At 37.4% G+C, this 17,553-nt stretch overlaps 1 protein-coding gene across 1 annotated transcript in view; it reads left to right on the top strand.

Annotated features, from left to right (window-relative positions):
• Positions 1-17,553, top strand: part of ADARB2 (adenosine deaminase RNA specific B2 (inactive)) — a 651,932-nt gene that overhangs the window by 97,417 nt on the left and 536,962 nt on the right. The gene's annotated exons all lie outside the window — the stretch shown is intronic.

Here is a 17,553-nt window from a genome sequence, read left to right on the forward strand (position 1 = left end):
CAAAAAAGCAATTGATTTCATAGAACAGAATGCCACCTTAAAGGCTCTTCTCCAAGGTGTCCCCCATGCATGTGTTTATGCCATACATGATTATTTGATAGAGACAACAATAGAGAAAACTTTGTTCAGTTATCCCCTGACTGTTGTCAACTGAGGAATAAAAAAGGAAAGAATACTCTGGCCAAAGATGTTTGCTAATTTATTGGAGGATATTCAAGTGGACAATGATATCACATAGATAGTGAGGTCTTCTGTATGTTATCAATGAATTTCACTGTAAAAAGATCTTGCCAAAGAGATTAAAACTGGAAAACAGAATAGGCTTGTCATGTCACAAGCCTGTGATGTTATAGTGGCACCTATGCATTGTTAGGAGACCTAGAAGGAATCCTTTAGTACATTGGGTAAACCCTGTGAGGAAAATTTATTGGAGGATATGGACCGAGCTAATTTAAGATAAGAAAGGATGGGTGAGGTTATAGTCTATATTGTTCAAGGGGATATCTACATTGATGAGATCACATGTTCATTTAATTCTAGATATATATTCTAACAAATACAAAGCAAATTTTTAAAGTTTGAAACATTAATTTAAGAGCTATATCTTTTAGTTATTTGGAGGAAAAAAAATCTTTCCAAATATGAATCTTGTTTTACTCTTAAAGTGATGGTTAATGAACTAGGTCTATATAGAGATGTGTGTGTATGTGTGTATGTATGTATATGTGTGTGTGCATGTGTATGTCTGTGTATGTATGTCTGCATATATATGTGTCTGTATATTTATATCTGTGTATATTTACATGTATATGTAATACGCACACACACACACACACACACACACATATATATATATATATATATATGTATATATAAAACAAACACAAAATACACACATAAACAAAAATAGTCTTTAAACCAAATCTAATTTCTAAGAAGGATCGTGCAACTTCTATGGCTGGTGCACAATTTTACAATCCATATAGTGGGTACTTCACTCCTGACAAATGACTTTATTTCTTTACTTCTTCAAAAATCAATGATTTCATACTGTGGTTATTCCCCCTCACTGACAGATTACAACCCTTCTACAACTTGGAAAATAATCATTGAGAATTACTATGGCTGAAAAAAAAATATTTCACCCATTGGCCAAATTGGTGATGGATTTATGGGTCTCTCCAAACATCATTGGATTGATCCTCAAATAGCAAATATATAGCCCACCAATATGCTTGTACTTGAAGCCTCTCCAATTTGGTAGGGCCAAACCAACTGTGTGCTCTGATAATATGGACTATTCTAGACTCATCTCCTTGTCATAATGAGGTACAACTTTTTTGGAACATTTGTAATAATACGAAATTGAAATCTATACTTTTAGGATAATATGAGTTCTGTTGGCCCCAACCAAACTTTCCAAATTCATTATGTTACTTCCTTTCATGCACTTTTTATTCCAGTGAAACTGACCTTCTTCTTCTTCATCTCACACATATTTCATCTCCTGTTTCCATGCTTTCATATAACTGTTTCCTCTAATGGGAAGGCACCCTCTCCTCAGCTCTGACTCTCAGGTGCTTGACCTCCTCAAAATTACCTTATATTTTATCTTACACATACTTATTTTGCATATTATTATATGCGTACACCCTCCCCCCCCACACACACACACACATTTTAGGGGCATGAAATGTTTCATTTCTATCTTTTTTATTCCCAGTGCCTAGCACAGTACTAGGCACATAACAAGCTCTTAATAAATGCTTTGTGAATGATTGTTTTGCTGATTGATTTACTGATTGATTCTTCAATCCCAAATTATTCTTGACTATGTCCAGTTTTCTACACAGTCTGTCACATAAACCCTACATAAATCCTAATACAAGACTCTGCAACGCGAAGCATTAGGAAGCACCTCAGTACTACTTTATTTTAGTAGCTGAGTAAACAGGACATCTTACACTGGTTCTATTAGAGTAAATGGTTAATCAATAGCAAGCACGTTATAATTAAGTGGACCTTACAGTGGTGTTTTGCACTTACTGATTAAGAGCCTTCAGTGCCAATGGTGCCAGCAGGGCTTGTGAAGAGCCCTGTACTTGAGATGAAATTTTTTCAGGTTTTGTCAATCCTCATCCTTCATGAATGGAACATTAGCCCTTGTCTTATAATAGCATTTTTATTAACTATCCACTTTACATAATTCTCTGATTGACCCATTTCAACACAATAATCATCCTATTGAAGTACATTTTTTTCAAATGGCTAATGATGGTAGAGGCACAGATATCAGAAGAAGATATTGACATACAAACAATCACAGGATATTGAAAAAAAAGTGGAGTAACTTGCCCATGACAAAAAGAAAAGTTAATGAGTCTTAGAGGAAGGATTTTAATCCACAGCCTCTAACACCAGAGTTATTGTTCTTTCTACTAGACCACTTATTCTGTCCTAAGAAATAGAGATTGTTTAATTTGGGAAAGAGAAGGCTCAGGGAAGATGTGATCACAATATCCAAATTTTTGATACAACAGAGGATTTAGATGAATTCTTTTTGTCACATATTTTATATTTCCAAGAAAAAGTGAAGTATGTGTAGTTCATATACTCCTATCAATACAGGATAAGATTTCATCCACTTCTTTGACTGCTACATCATGTTGGTAATTTGTATTGAGATTTTAGTCAAAAAAATCCCTATGTTCTTTTTTAATATGAGTTACTTTCTAGAAATGTCTCCTCTTGTACTTGTATAGTTTAATTCCATCTTCTTAGCTCTGAGCCAATCCTAGCCAACTAAAACCTCTCTGGATGCTGATTCTGCCACCCAAAATATTGACTATGCTTCCAAGTCTCTTGTCATTAGCACTTTCAATTTGTAAACCAACTAAGTCTTTACTAATAAAAATACTGAACAGAAATCAGCCAAGGAGAGAGTCATATGATACACAAATGAAAACCTCCTTCCAGATTGAAACTAATGCATTAATCATACTTGCACTATGTTGTAATCTCCATTTCATCATCTTCTCCACAAAGTTATCATGAGGGACTTGGTTGAATGACTGGCCAAAAGCCAAATATTGTACATCCAGAGCACGTCTCTGATCTACTGCTTTGATAAGTCTGCCAAACAAACATATATGGGTAATCTGATATAACTGATTCTTAATGAGCCCATGGTGGTTTCTAATGATCATTGTTTACCTTTGTTAAAGCCTTTAAACCTTCCCATTAAAAAGCTTTACTCAAACTTTACTAGAAAATAAGGTCAAGCACACCAACATATAATTTGAAACATTAGCCTCATTGTCCTTTTTGAACATCAGAATTTTTTGGTGCCTGTAGTACTGGCCACGATTCCTCAAAAATTATGAAGAAAGGCTCAGAAATAACATCTGAAAGTTAATTAATCAGGTATGTAATTTGGCCAAGGCAGATGACGAGCTTATTGAAGAAAAACAATTACTTTATCAATTCTTCATTTACCTTATGCTTTACTTTTTAAACTATTTTTATTCCAGTATTTCCAGTCCTAGGTATTTTTTCTCAGTAGAAAAAAAAAGCAAATTGATCATATACTATCTTGTATTGTTTCTTTTGTTTCATGTATTGATTGTTTACCCCTCAAAACTGGAACTTCTTTAAGTTTAGTAACAATATCTGCTACTTCTTTTGTGTCTTACATAGTATATTCATATAGCTGATCATCCTCAATAAATAGGCCTTCTGTAAATACTCATTATAATTGGAAAAAAGGTCATATCTAATTCTTTCCTGAGAACGGGTGCTAATAGAAAGAAAACGAAAGGAATGATGAGAGCGTGTGAACCCTGGGGTGAAAAAATGGTATTACCAAAGTAGATAACAGGTTAAAGAGCCTTCTGTTTAATGAGATAATCTCACCTAATGACAAATTTTCCTGGCCCTGGTTCAACACAATGAAAATTGTCTTTATTATTAAATGACCTTGTTCACAATCTAAGATTTACTTACAGTGTTAAGTCGGCAAGTTATGGTTTAGCTCTATGGCTCAAGTATAGATTTTTTTCTAGATAGGAGGTACTTTAGGATCATGAGAGGCAAAAGCCATTTAGTACAGGGAAATCCAGGAAATTTTGAGCCTCATGTGCCAGGCCAGTAGCCTAGTGCAAGGTAAAGTCACTGCTACTCTCATTGAATATACTCATAAGTAGTTGGAGTCTTGTCTGGCTAATTGGGACTGCTCAAAGAGTGAGTCATCTGCCTAGGTAGAATTTGGTACCATAATAGAATCTGGTGAATTTATCCCCTTGCCATTCCCTCCCTGCCTCTACCTATCTCATGGTGAGTTACTGGTTAATTACTATTGCTTACCCTTGAGAATTTCCTTCTCTGTAAATCTTGCTTATTTGTGCCTTTATAATGGGTTTTGTCTCCAGATAAAAATAAGATGACTTTTATTCCATCCAGAATGTGCAATATAAATGAAAGCACTACACTATGGGGCAGAATGAAGGGGAATCCTGATCAAAAACCCCCTGACTTAACCATTAGCTTATATTAAAAACTTTCTCTGGAGACACAAAGAGTGGCTTCATATTGCTGGAGTGTGAAATATGGAAAAAATTACTTTCTCTTAGAGCAAGATTTCAGGAATTGAAATAAAGACCACCTTTTTGCCTATGGATGGCAATACTTAGATGATAAGTGCTCGTGAACTGCCTGTACCCCTCACTCTCCTATATAAAAAAGATGAAGACTAAATCTATTCCATATTCAGTATTATGCAAAATCTCATAACACGACGATCTCTCTCACTCTCCAAGCTATTAGTTGTTGACTCTTATTGCCATCGCAGTATACAACGCACTTCAACTCCAGATCCTCACAGATATGATGGAAAAAAATAGCATTTTTAATCCTGCTTGAGGAGTTGCCAAAGTTTTTAAATGAATTTCTGAGCATTTAGAAACAAAACGGACCTTAGAGATTATAGTATCTAATTCAACCACCTCCTTTTACTAATGAGGAAATTGAGGCCCAGAAAAGTTGAATGACCCACCCAAGGTCATACAGGTTAATAAGTCACAGTGGCAGAATTCAAATCTGGGTCCTCTCATCCCAAAACGCACTTTGGCATTGGTCCACTATAATGGAGGTACCTCCTAGTGGAAATGCTTCATATGGGCTTGATTATAACCTGATTGTATTATATTTCTTCTGTTTTACAACTTTTCATGATGTACCTCAGTGTATCTAATTCTTTCTTCTTAAAAAAAATTATAAGCAAATGACACTCTTTATCAGACTCTTCTCTGAGACTATGTTGCAAACTTAAAAAAATAAAAATAAAAAAAGCTTGAAATGAAATGAAATGCTCCATTAGCTCCCACATGGTCCTTTGGATTCATGCTGCCTTCCCCTGCCATATTCTGTTTCTCTGCTCTGCAAGCCCTGGTATTAGTGTGTAAGTGATCAGGTGAAAACTCTTCTAGATCAGTGGCTGTAAGCATTCAACCTTTGAAAGCTTTCCTTCCTCTCTGAAAATCAGCTCAGTGCAGTCTAACTTTTCTCTTTGTGCCCCTACACTCAGCAAACCTGAAAGAAACTGTTATATTTGGCTGCTTTCCATTTTTTTCTCTTTTGCCATAAACTGAATCTCAAGTGAGGCCAGAGGCAAGAACTTTATTCTTCCTAATATGGTAATGATATCAGCTAAAATGGATACTTGTTGACTGGCTTGCATCAGAATGGAGTCTATAGGATCATAGAATTAATAATAGCTGAAAAGGAACTTAAAGGCCATCTTGCTCAATTCTCTCATTTTATAAATGAGGAGGTGGAGGCCCAAAGAAGTTAAACGACTGGACCACAGTCACAAAGCTAGCGCTTGTCAGAGCATTATTGGAATCCAGGTCTTCTGAACACAAATCTTGTTCTATTCTACAGTGATAGCAACCGATCTCTTTGGAATCATGAAGGTAAACATAGATATTAAAAAAATAGTCTTCTCTAATTTAATAGTATGGACAAGTACTAACAAGCCAAGGAAAGTGAAGCTATAATCATCAGCATCAGCAGAAGCTATATTTTTAATCAAAAGATTAAGACAACAAGAAAAAAAGAGATTTCCCTGACATCTCCGTACTTTGAGTTTTTCTAGCACTTCATTAGACATCTCATGCAAGTTCACATTCTACTTCCTGTGATATTTAAAATCATAGTATCTGGAGTTGGAAGGGTCTTCTGAGGTCATTTAGTCTAATTATCCCAACAAATGAAACAAGTTCAGCCCAGAGCGGTAAAGAGATTTGCCAAGGGTCAGATGAATTAGTAGTGGAATTAGATGTGAATCCAGGTCTTTTGTCATTTTATAACTGCCTCTCTTTATCCTCCACAATGCCATAAACTTTTAGAGTTCAGGGATCATGTCTTATTCATCTTTGTATCTTCCAGAACAGGTAGTGCTTACCCAGGCATAGTGGTAAAATGGAAAGAGTATTGAACTTCAACTCATAGGACATAAGATGGAATTCTGGCTCTGACATTTCCCATTTCTATGACCATGGACAAACCACTTAACCTTTGTGGCCATCAGTTTCCTCATCTGGAAAATGAAGGGGCTGGACAACATGACCACTAAGGTCCCTTTCAGCTATATATCTATGATTCTATGGAACACAATAGGTATTCAGGAAATGTGGGTTGAATTAAGAATGACCTCATCGACTTGAATGACACTAATCTATGGGCAGTGTGGAGATCCCCTTTTCTCATAAAGCTCCTAACTATTATTTCATTGTTCACTGTCATATTTAAGAATTTAAAAGTCTACAGGACGAGGCTTCGTACTCCAACATTCTTCTCAAGCCTTTGACCTGTGAGAGAAGGAAAAAGGTGAAAAGAAAGCCCTGTGGACACCAAAAACTAATGAACAGTCCAGAAGATCTCATGAGCCACAGTGTAATGGAGAAAACTATTTATTTTGAGCTGTTTATTTAAGCACAGGAGGATTCCTAATGGAGCCATCAGACCTCACTCATTGGCTAATCGTTTAATTAGGCCCATCTGGTGGAGGCTGTGATGAGAACTGTCCCAGCTCTGATATTGGCAAAGAGGTAATTTGTCATTCTGTGGCCCAGTGACTGGCACACTCACATCTCTAAAGCCAGACAGAGGCTCAACAATCTGCCTCACATGAGAATAGCTGAAAGCGATTGGAAGCATTCGTGTGGTTCACCTTGGCACAAAGGAGAAAATATACTATTCCCCAGTATCCTTGAGATAACCTCAACTAAAAAATCAGGGGTGAAAGGGGGAGGATAGTTTCTGAAAGTCAGGCAAATCTTGCGCCGTCAGCCAATCCAAATATAACGAAAAGCTTTCCTAAAAAAAAAAAACCATTTAAATGGTAATAATATGTTTTTATCAGTGTCTGATAGAGAGCCTTCCTCCTTCAAAAATCTTCTCCATGGTTAAGAAACCTTGAAGCATACACATCTATTTTAGATGTGTGAAATGTGTTCCCTATGAAACAAATGTCATGCTTTCCTACACTGTATATATAATGCAGTAGTGGGCAAATAGCTCAAATGCTCCCTTCTTTGATCCACATCATATGGTCCATTCAGGTAGAATATTAGCCTAGTTTAACTAAAGGAGGAGCTTCTGCACAATGAAGATTTGGTGGGATGTTGAATAGGCTTTTCAGCCTCAGCTAGGGAATATCCTTTCAACCTTTTATGTCAAAAGATATTATGAGGATCACTGTGGCTGACTCAGGTGTTGCAGTCAGGAAACTTTCCTTCACGTATGTGCACATTCACATACACACATATACATACCAGCTCTATTTCAAGTCTCTTTATCCAGCTCTATTCACAAACCATCATTTCTTATACTTCCAATCCTCGACTCACCCTTTCTCCTTATCAAAACCCCTAAAGCACTTAGCTTGTCAAATACCTTATCAAATAATTTTCTTTCACAGTCTTGGTAATGTAGATGCTGACTTAACTAAAAGCTGGCCCCAAGCAGCTTCCATTGCAGAAATAGCAGTTTCTTCTGGAACTGACACATACTGAGAGTGAGCAGCAGCCTTGAGGGAGGGACATAAGATTTTTTTTTTTACAATAAGGTGGTGTAATATATCCACCACTTTGTAGAGCCGTCAGTTATTTTGAACCTATAGAAGAATGGGAAGGGAATCATTAGTGTGTAGAGTGGCAAAGTGCCTTGGAATACCCCTAAGCAGATACCAGTGATGCTAGGCTGCTTTCCTATAGCCCAGGTTAAATGATGTGACTGAGCTACTTATTGATATGTGACATTTTCCCATGCACCCTGATCTACACTTCTTAGTGTCTATCCTGAATCATGCAGCAACATACCCTGATGGGAGTTCAGCTCAAGCATCCACTTTTTCCACCAAAGCACTCCACATTAACCTGGACTGAATCATAGTATAGCCAACTGATTCTTCTTGGAGCCCCAGACCCTAAGATTTCATCAGGAAGCACCCAGTCCTCGCAAAGAAGTATCAATGTGTATTTTTTTTTCATAAGTCCCAAAAGAAGTTACCTTCTTGCAAGGTCTTCAAGTGGAACAGGTAAACCCATTGATCAGCTACACACACACACAGAGACAGAGAGAGAGAGAAAGAGAGAGAGAGAGAGAGAGAGAGAGAGAGAGAGAAGAGAGAGAGAGACAGAGAGACAGAGAGACAGAGAGAGAGAGTAATGCCTGGCATTTTTACAAGGTGCCCCAAAAATATTCATGCAGTTTTACATCATTAGAGATTAAAACTGCATTCAGACACTGGGACACCCTGCATAGATAGCACCTTTTAAGACTGGCAAAGTACTTTACATACGTACTTATTTCATTTGTATCTCACAACCCTATGAGGAATATTACAGATTCAATTAGCCCCATTTTGCAGAAGAGGAAACAGGGTTAAAAAGATCCGTTGACTTGCTTAACTGGTCTAAGAGCTAGTATGTGACAGAGGTAAGATTTGAACTCAGGTCTTCCTGACTGCAAAGCCAGCTCTACTACTACATGCTGCATCTCAAGAAGAATGGAGGAGGGGGACATTTCATGAGATGACTGTAAGGTTTTATATCCTTCCCTCAATGAGAGCAAGAACAACATTATAACAGTAGACTTTGCCAAATTTCAGGAAGACTATAGATCTTAGAATCCATGATCTTCTAAGAGACAATTGGTCCAATCCCTCTAACTTTAGATATTTAAGATATTATTATTAGCATTTGAAAATAATGTGACTGAAGCTCAGAGAGGTTAAGTGGCCAACTAGTAAGTGATGGAGGTCAAGTTGGAATGTGTAGTTCCAATTCCATGTGGTCAGTCTTCCCTATGGGTGGTGGGCCATTCCATTGTGAATCAAATGGCCATATTTATGGAGTTTCTAAATTACGAAAAGCACTGTCGTAGGCACCAAAGCACATAGAAAGAAATAATGAAATACTATTCATGCCCTCGATGAGCTTGTGAATTAGTTGCTTTGATGGGATATAAACATGAAAAGTTACCTGATGAGGTAAGGAGGCACATAAGTATCAAATAAATGGCATAGAAATTTGAAGGCAATCAGGCAAGAGAGAGTGCCTTAGCATTGGTATTGGTAATAGCAGGCTTCCTGGAAGAGGCTTGAGTCATGTTATAACCAAGGATGGGCTGGAACAACCTTGAAGTAGCTCCAGAGAGTTGATTGTGAAATTTTCAGTGTCAGGTGGAGCAGTGGATAGAGCACCAGGCCTGGAGTCAGAAAGACTCATTTTTATGAGTTTGAATCTGGCCTCAGACACTTACCAGCCATACGACCCTAGGCAAGTCATTTTGCCCCATTTGCTTCAGTTCCTCATCGGTACAATGAGCTGGAGAAGGAATACTGGAATACTAGATACCACTCCAGTATTTTTGCCAAATAAACCCTAAATAGGATCATGAAGAGTCAGACATGATCGAAAACAACCACACAACAACAGTAGTGGTTGGTGCCATTTACCTTTGTCTAAGGGTTCTTATTTTATTTTTGTAAAGGACCCTTTTTGCAGTCTATTGAAACCTGTGGAGCGCTTCTCAGAATAATGATTTAAAATGCAGAAAAGAAAATACATAGAATTATCGAGGAAATCAAGTATATTGAAATAGTTACAAAAATATATTTAAATACTAAGTTCATAGGTCCAAGTTAAGAACCCTTATTCTAGAAAATTCTAATTTGATCCATAATAATTCCACTTAGAATCAGCTGATCTAATTAAATCTGAATTAAAAGATCTAAATTCTACCCAGATGAAGTCAACTGCCTTTTAAAAATTGGTATGAGAGGGGAAGTCATGAAATCCATGGCATTCCAGCACAGTGTTCAGAACAATTCAAGAACAATTGTTTCCATGGGCTGAAGACTTTTCAGCTCAAGATAAATATTGACCAATGTCTTGGTCAACATTTATCTTCTAGGTTAATGAATCTTGATATTCATCTCCCAAGATATTGGTGCTGAGTCTGCTTATTATGAGTTTAGAGTATTACAAAAATGAAAGTAGCATGAGATTTCAACTGCACAAATATTTACCAAGTCATAATTTAGTCTTAAAATAAACTGTTCAGTAGTTCCCAACATCTTTTGCAGACACTGTTTTAAACACATTCATTGCAGAGACTACCTGAGGGACAGCTGAAAAGGTCAAACCCTCCCAATTTAATATAACTTTTTGAGAGCTTCCCCTCGAGACACGAAGCATACCATCTCGTTGTAGTGCCATCTTGTCTCCGCTTCTCCCCAACAACACAAGGTACTACATAAGGTACAGCAGGATAGGATCTGCTTCTCCTTTTACTCTGAGGTTACACAATTGTTTTCCCTCCCTATTGCCCATCTTAGTACCTGGCACATAGTAAGTTCTTAATAAACTCTTGTGAATTGAAATACATGTGTGTTCCTTTCTGTTTCCTACATTGAAGAGAATTTGGCTGTTGCATTATTCTAGGAAGCACAAAAAAAATCTACAGTGGGGTCTGATGTGTTATGCAGCAGCCCAGTGGCCCCATATTTGGGGCCCTACTCTTAAGTCTCCCCATTCTCGTCCATCCTTTACATAGTAGCCAAAGTGGTTTCCTGAAGCACAGCCTAACTGACCATGTCACTCCTCTACTGAATAAACTCCTGGAGCTTCCAATTGCCTCTAGGATTTAGAAACTAGTGGCCTCAGTCTTATCTTTCCAACCTTTTCAAACATTCCCTTTTCCACACTGCATAGTGTGGGACCTATGTTCTTGTTCTTCCTCACACGTGACCCTCCATCTCCCATCTCTTTGTTTTGCACTGGCTGAAAGCATTATCTCTTTCTGCCTTTTCCTTCAAGACATAGCTAAAACACCACCTTCTTTCCTGCCCCTCCAATTCCAACTGCTAGTACTTATCTTCTCTAATTGTCTGCTATTCATTTTAATTTTATTTTGTATATATTTTTATGTGCACATATTGCCCCCTGAAAAGAAAGTTCCTTGAGACTAAGAAATGGGGTTTTGTTCGTTTGTCTGTCTTGTTCATCTTTGGATCCCCAGTGCTTAGGACAATGCCTAATATCTAGTAGTCACAAAATAAATGCTGACTGCTAATTGACTGGCTAGTTGATTGAATAATTGAGGTAATCCCAGATGATTGAAAGGAAACCTCAATTCATATCCTGTCACTACTACTTACTTTCAATGCATGAATCTGGACAAGTCACTCATTTTCTCTGAGTCTCCATTTTATCACCTCTAAATGGGAATAGCCATTCCTACCTTTCTTACCTAATAGCACTATAATTATAATGTATGTAAAAATATTTTATATCAGATGGTAAGTCACAGTATTATTTTCTTTATTAACAAGGTATGTTCTCTAAGGATAAGGGCCAAGTCTTACTTTTCTTTGTCACTTCCCCAAGGCCTAACAGAGTGTTTTGGTGCACAAAGACAATTGAAGCCATATGAAGGGAAGATTTGGAAGCTACAAAAATCTTAGAAGTGTCTTAGCCTCCAGCTTCTCACTTACCCCTTCTGGACTTCTGGACTTCTCAAGATATTAATAGTAACTTATATTTATAATGCATTTTAAAATGTTCCAAGATTGGTTTTCCTATACATTAGATAATTAGTACCTCACAACCATGTCAGTGTCATTGTTACCATTTTATGAGGGAAGAAACAGAGGTTCAGAGTGTTCAGGAGACTTGTCAAAATTCATACAACCACAGCAACTTACTCATGGTCACATAGCTAGTGAATATACAGAAGTAACAACCAGGTTACTCCTTTACTCAATAAATTCCACAGGTTCCCTATTACCTCTAAGATCAAATACAAACTCCCCTTTAAATGGCAATGAAAGTTCTTTATAACCTAGCCCTGCCCAGCCTTCTAGCACATCATTCCCTTCCCCATTCTGTTCAATTCAACCACAGTGATCTACTTTTTCTCCCTCCATCTCTCATTTGTATGTTTGTTTTAGAAATAGCTGCCCCTCATACCCAGACAGCTCTCTCATTCACTAGCTTCTTTCAAGACTGCTCATTGTTATATTTTGCAGGAATCCTTTCCAGGTTTCTTTTCCAAGTTTACTTTTATCTGCTTTGTATGCCTGCCTGCCTCTCTGTCTGTCTCTCTTTGTCTGTGTTTGTCTCAGTGTCTCTGTCTCTGTGTCTCTGTCTCTGTCTGTCTGTCTCTCTGTCTGTCTCTGTCTCGTTCTCTCCCCCCCCCTTTCTGTTCTCCCTCCCTCCCTCTTTTTCTTTCTCTCTCTCCATATACATATAATATACACACATTTGTATATCTACATATGCTTGTGAATATATATGAATGAGTATTATATATGTACATATATAAAAATTGCATATAAATCAAGGTTGTATTGTATATCTATACATATATACATATATACACATATATACATATACACACACAACCTTAATAGATTTATCTATCCATATATATATATATATATATATATCTCTTATATATGGTTTGCCCTGGTGAAACATAAGTTCTTTGAGGTCAGAGACTGTCTTCCTTCTGTCTTTGTGACTCCAGTTTATAGCACAATAATAAACATATGACATACAGTAGGTACTTAAGAAATGCTTGTTGATTGATTATTTGGTTGACAACTAGTACTATAACCCAGGTTTTATGATCCCTAGCCTGCCAGACAAGGAATAAAAAGACAATTCCTGAATAGAAAGGACAGATTTTCCTATTTCAGGAGATGGGTTTTTATAAGTATGTGTTTGTGAATGGGAGTGGAAGTGGGAAGGGGCCCCGGAGTGGGGGTGGTGAGAGAAGAGAAGTAAAACTAAAGCTAAGAGAAGATAGCATGGCGTGGAATCCCGTAAAACTCCTCTACAAGGCTTTTGGAAGGAGCATTCTAAAATGCTTTGTTCTCTCTAATGTTCTTGAAAAATGCATGGAAAAGAAAAAGGCCCCAAACTATTCATTTATCTTGGTAAGGAACTCAACAGTTATTTATCTTTTTTAATTATGCCTCAAAAGGAACATGGGGCTGTAATAAATAACATTAGGCGATAACAAAAGAAATGGTATGGAGAGTTAACTGCAGCATGGTGTCTCGTTTTCCCTTCTTGATTTTAACCTCCATAAAATTGTGGGTTCCCCTCATCTTCCCTCCCTCCTTTTCACCATGCCACTTCTCTCTCATTTGAGAGATGCAAATCTGCTATATTTTTGGAATCGATTGAAACACAGCTGCTTGCTTATTAAGGTTGTACAGGCAATGGCAGAATTACATTAGGATGATGCATGTGCTTAGACTGAGGGGTCAGCATTTTCCCAAATTTAGTGCCAGAGATCCACATATGGTCACACCTGAGCACATCTAGCCTGCAATGCTTCCACTGGAGTCTTTTCTGATTTTATTTTCATTTAAAAAATTTTATGTCCCTCTTCTACTGGGGGAAAAAAAGGAAGGGAAAACATGGAAAGAAAACTCTTTGAAGATGCAGTATTGGTAATGAGGCTTTGGAAATGGCAGCGTTCTTGGAAAGTAAATCTTAAGATGGCAAGACTGAGAGGGCTGATTCAGAGCTCAGCTCCAGCTGTGGTCAGAGAATGTGCATTTTGTTACTGATGGCTCCAAAATGACGATGTTATATAATCATGATGGCAGAAGAATGATAGGCTATCATGTAATGTAGGCCTAAAAACTGCATTATCATTCATCAAACCTTGCAGTCTTTCTGATTCAGGAAATCTGATTCAAAGTACCATCCTCCCCTTTCAAAACAAACAAATAGACAAGCATAGAAGATGAGATATAGAACAGAGGCTACCTTGATCCTCTTTATTATACTTTTAATGCCCTTTTAGCGGTTTGGATAGAACTGTTTGAAAGATGAGGCTAGGTACTTGGTTAATATTTCTTGTGCCATGTTTTAGGCCCTGAAGCTATTATATAGGTCAGATTGCATTTGAACAAGTGCATCTTTCAATGTGTTTAGACTGCTATCTCCTTTTGGTTAATGATGCAAGCCAACAGTTTCTAATTTAAGACTATTTAAACCTGTGTGTGTTTGTGTGTGTTTGTGCATGCACACAGGAATGTGTGTGTGCCTGCTAGGAAATGATAGGATGCTAGACTGAAAGGCACCTTATAGACCATCTAGTCAACCCCCCTCATCTTTCAGATGAAGAAACTCAGACACAATGAGATTAAATGGCTTACTAGTTAGGATTAGAGATGGGATTCTTTTCTGGTCCTATTGCTACCACAACTAGTGCAAATCTTCATCACACCTGACCTTGTAATAACCCCATAATTGGTCACCTTGCATTCATTCCCTCCTTCAGTCTATTATTTTTACCACTGCTAAAGTTATCTCCATGATATCTAGAATCACATTTCTCTTCCAATTAAAACTCTTCAAAAGCCTGCCAAGTAAATTCTACATCCCTTAGCCTGGCATTCAAAGTCTTCCACAATCCAGCTATCATCTACCTTTAAGGTTTATCTAATTTGATTCCTTCTGCTTATTCTATGCTCTACTCCAAACTATATAATTTGACATCCCTCTGTATAATACATGATTATCTTCCTGCACCCCCACATCCCCATGCCTTTTCTGCTGTCTCCTAGGGTGGAAAGTGCTATTACCTTGGCTCCCCCTTCCCCAACCTCCTTAACCTGCCCATTCTAACTCTTACTGACTGAAATCCTATCATCTTTTAACTCTTAGTTTAAAAAATCACTTCTTCCTCAATGATACCTTCCTTCCCTGACATTGCCCCTATTAAGGGAGGATCTCTCCTTCCTTTGTGTCTCCTACACAATTATCACGCATTGAAAAAAAGTTTCATATGAGTAATATCCCCTATTATGCACCTATTGTATAACAAGTAATTAATAATGTTTTACTAAAATCAACTTAATCCATGATTAACTTAACTTTTTTTCCTTTTTCATACCAGTAACATACATGTTTTTCACGTACATACGTGGACCACAAGTTTACATGGCCCATTCTTACCTTTATGTAGTCTATACTGCCGCCTCCTCATGCTTGGAACAGTCTCCTTCACCCTCTTATCTCTATGTATTGGAATCCTTTTTTGGCCTAACTTGGGTGCTTCCTTCTCTATGAAACCTATTTTATGTTATAGTTGTCTATATGTCTCATCTACCTATAGAGCTAAAAATTATTCCCTTCTCCCCTGAATTTATCATAGCAATCTCTTTTGCAGCTATATGCTGAATACTATTCTAAATAAATATATACATATATTACACCATAAGCTTCTTAAAGGAAAGTAGAGACTGTGGAATTTTTTCCTATGGGGGGAGAGGAAGAGGAATGTGTATTTCTATAACACCTGTGCTAAGCGCTTTACAAGTGTTATCTCTTTTGATGTGTATTCCTGATGCCTGGCATAGTGCCTTGTACAGAATAGGTATGTAACAAACATGGTTGATTTGAATAATACATCTTCCTACTTATTTGGTTCGACAAGTGTTTACTAAAGGCATACTTTATGCAAACCACTGAACTAGGTTTTGAGAGAGACAGGAGGGAGACAAAGAGATACAATTTTAATACCAAGATAATATACACATACAAATAAAGATGATGTGAAAAGAATAAGATAAGGAAATAAGAGAGACATAAAATGTAATGATAAAAAAAAGTTTGTCTTTGCAGAGTTTTTACAAAGGGTTTTCATCTCTGCTATGGTTTTATAATCTTGTAAAAGAAAATATTGTTATCCCTCTTTTATACATAAAGGAACAGATACAGAAGCTAAGTAACTTTCCCTGAGTCACAAAACCAAGAAATGTCATCGCCCACTCTGAAGCATAGATTTTCAGTCTCCTTTCCTGTTCATCATGTGACCTCTTTCTGGTCTATGATGACCTGTTCGGCTATATCCTTCTAACTACCCAAGTTGAGCCCACTTCTCTACACTTTCAGTTTCACTGAGATCAAACCAGTTCTTGATCAAGGAGAAAGTAAGACATTCTAGGAGTGTTATTGATCTTCTTTGCCCCATCTGTCTCACTGTTCCTCTCTAATCTGGTACCTTAGTTCCCCAGCAACTGGATTTTTGCTCAGTTTCTAATTGAAATCAATTCCTGCATCTGGCCCCTCAGTAACTTGACTTCTACCTTGTTCTGAGTTCCTTCTAGTAAAGTATAAACTCCCAAGGCCTGTTATTGGACTGCATAGGTTAATAGAATCATAAATTTAAGTCTGGATGCAACCTTAGTGATCATCTACTATAGCATTCACTTACAAATGAATCAAGTTGGGTACAAAGAGGTTGTGACTTATCCAAGGTCACAGTGGCAATAAAAAGCAGATCCAGGATATAAACCCAGCTCCTTTGACTTCAAATGGAGTATTCTTTACACTACACCACGCTGTCTCCTTGATACCAAACAGCTAGCTACCCAGTTGGACCTCTGACAATTGCCTATTCACATAGACGCTCTAGATCTTAGACTGAATAGGATTCCTTTGCTTCACTTGTTTAAATGCTACTTGCCTTTTATTATTCAGCTTTCAAACCTGACTTCAGATTCATATTAGGTGATGATATCTAAAAATCTTATTCCTGGCCTTGCTCCAGCTTTCAAAACTCAGGTTCTAACTTGGAATTCTGACCTGCTTGGCCTCTATGTCCACACGTTCCCTCACACTGGCCCATGTTCTACCACATGAATCCTGCTTCTAACACAGACAGAGTTAGACTCAAAGCACACTGCCATATGTCTCTTTTAAGATACTCCTATGATTAAATTCTCACCATTTTATCACAAGCTCAAAAAGATTTTACCATTAGTAGAAATGTTATTTCTGAGCTTGTGTTGTAATTATGTCATGCCATCTACAAAAGGCATTTCTACTTGACTAGACCAATAAAACCCTGAGTACAAAGTAACCCCAGCTCCATTTCTGTTTGAAATGAATTAATTGGATCTACGCAGTTTCTAATGCCATCTCAAATGCCATGTGGCAGTTTCCACAAGTGGACCATCACACA

This window comes from Phascolarctos cinereus, unplaced genomic scaffold (genome assembly GCF_003287225.1).
Source record: "Phascolarctos cinereus isolate Bilbo 61053 unplaced genomic scaffold, phaCin_HiC Scaffold_1;HRSCAF=81, whole genome shotgun sequence".
NCBI lineage: Eukaryota > Metazoa > Chordata > Mammalia > Diprotodontia > Phascolarctidae > Phascolarctos > Phascolarctos cinereus.